Here is a 2,731-nt window from a genome sequence, read left to right as displayed (position 1 = left end):
AAATACCTAAAAAAATATTAAAAATTATGAAAACTCGTGGGACCGGGCCTTAGCCGGCCGGCCGCGCCTCCACGGTCCCACACGCCCTTGTTTTATTATTTTAATATTTTTTGCTTCCCTGAACTCATGAAAACTCCTTCAATTCATGGAAACTACCTAAATTCATCAAATTTCTCAAAATTCGTGATTTTTTCATAAAATCATCAAAATATTATAAAATTAAGGATAAGGCACCACGGGACCATGGCCATGACCGGCCGACCATGCCTTGGCCTCGGCGGTCCCATGCCTCCTTATTTCTCATTTTATAATTATTTTCCATCATCTCATGGTGTTTTCCTCAGTTTCGTCGAAACCCTAATTTTGGCATATTTTCTTGAATGGATGCCCAATTGCACGCCAGAAAATATCAAAATTCTCAGGACTGAGACGTGGACACCTTGGGGACATGAGCGCGCTATCTTGACCGACCAAGATTGTCTCTTTGGCTTACAGAAGCCGGTCCCATCAAGTTTCACAGTTTTGACCTAATTTGCACAATTGCACGTATTAGGTCCAAAACTCTTCAAAACACTTTGGATTTTCATGAAGTGATCATCAGGCTGTCACGTGACTACCCAGGGCCGGTTTCATGACCCCATGGTCGGTCCCTCACTCCGTCATAATTAATTAGGTTTTCTCACCTAAGGCTCAGACGAGCATTTTCGAATAAATGATTAAACCAGCATTTGATCATTCTTTCACCAGCAAATCGTCAACTCTTCGGGAGTTCTTTTTATTTGCTCACGTGATCATATGGACACTACATGGTTGATACATGGTCCCATGTAGTCGCTTCCTCATTCGTCCCATGGTTAAAATTCTGACGAACCATGAATTGATCATCAATTGATCAAATTAGGGTTTCTGAATCCAAGGATCATCATTCCAGAATCCAACCTTAATAATTTTACGACAACCTCATGGTCATTAATTTTATTAATTATGCTCGGTTCAATGACCAGTATTCTAATTAATATTTTTGGTACGCTGCCAATGATCCATCAGATGAGAAACACATGCTCAGACGATCAAATATTCAACAATTCATCACATGAGCAACACTTGCTAAGATGATAAATATTTGCTCAAGGAATATTGGTTCAACAATCAATATTCAACGATCCATCGAATGAGCAATACTTGCTCACTTCATCATAAGAACTATACCTCTGTCTCATGACATGTTTAATTCATGAGTTTCAGAACATCATGTTCAACTCAGCAACTACATGGAATCATCGTCCCATCAAACCACGAAGTCATCAATTGACTAACATAACATGAGACGTCAATCGTGTCACTTTGGGGGGATATCACTTAGGGTTTTGGTCTGGTGGTCTACGGCACGTGTGTTCAAACACACGATGGAATGTGAGCAAGTCGTGCAATCAGTTGAAGGAATTCACGAGGTAGTGGGTGGAAAATCGACCAAGTCTCCACGCGTTGAGCAACTGGTTTCAAACACGATCTCCACTTCCCCACTCCTTGATTCCATCAACTGTCACACTTCATGGGGTCATGGTGTCTGAAATTCCAGCAATATAAATAAGTCTCTGAATCATGATTGAATCATCAGCATCAACAGTATCATCAATCTCACGTCTCATCGACAACACGAGATCATCAACTCATCAATTGAGCAACTATTCTCAATTGAGCAATTTCAATTATTCAGAGCTTATCATATTCAGAATTCACACACCCGCAATCTTTGATTACCATTGATTCCACACATTTCCCAGCTTCCCTCTTACAGATCAACCCATCCTCTCTTATGACCGAATTTACTCTGGAACGATCATTGTCTTGATTTAGGCCGGAGTACTACAGATTGGTTCGAGGAGTCTCCTCCGTATGGTCGTCTCCTCAATTCCTTAAAAACCAGCAAATCGTTTTCCCCATCTACACCTTGACAATTTGTAACTATTTTCCTTAAATACTTGTCGCTTGAAACTTCTTTATATATTTCTCCTTCCCCGCGGCTTATTAAATAAATAAAAACCAAAAATAACAAAAATTTCTCTTGTCATCATTTTTTTTTCAACTTTTTTTTAAACAAGAGGAAAAAAAAACAAAATAAAGTGAAAATAAAACAAACCATGGCCGTGGGAAAAATAATTCTCACTTTTTTCTTTTCTTTGCTCTTGTAAATAAGTCTTCAACTTGTATGTATAATTATGCTCATTGTATGTTTCTCTACTTGAATATGAAATTTGCTTTTTTCTTGTTCCGTTGCTTGTAAACCTTGAACGTCTTCAATTTTCTTTCGAAATTGTGATGCTCCACTTGTTGATGATGATGGTGTTTCTATGGACCCATTGTTGTCGAGAGAATGGTACTAACTGCAAATCGAACTACAATAATGAGGCTTCCATCTATAGACGTCACCCTCATGATTGACAAAATTAGCTCTCAAGAGATCAAAAATAGTGCTGAAATTGGTGCGAAGTGGGGTAGCTCACCATTCTACCCGAAATTAACGTACGGTGACACACACTCAAAACAAAAGTTTTTTAGTCGGCTATAAAGAATTTATGGTCGGTGCCTCACATGATACAAATACGGGTAGTGTCCTTTAATGATTGATCAACAACTCTATGACTAAATATCTTTCTGCACCTCATTTGTCACCGGCATGGTTAAGTTGAGCCACAAACAGTAAATGACTTCTCGCAAAGGTTAATAACAC

This window comes from Papaver somniferum, unplaced genomic scaffold (genome assembly GCF_003573695.1).
Source record: "Papaver somniferum cultivar HN1 unplaced genomic scaffold, ASM357369v1 unplaced-scaffold_125, whole genome shotgun sequence".
Taxonomy (NCBI): Eukaryota; Viridiplantae; Streptophyta; class Magnoliopsida; order Ranunculales; family Papaveraceae; genus Papaver; species Papaver somniferum.
Note: the sequence above shows the minus strand (reverse complement) of the source record.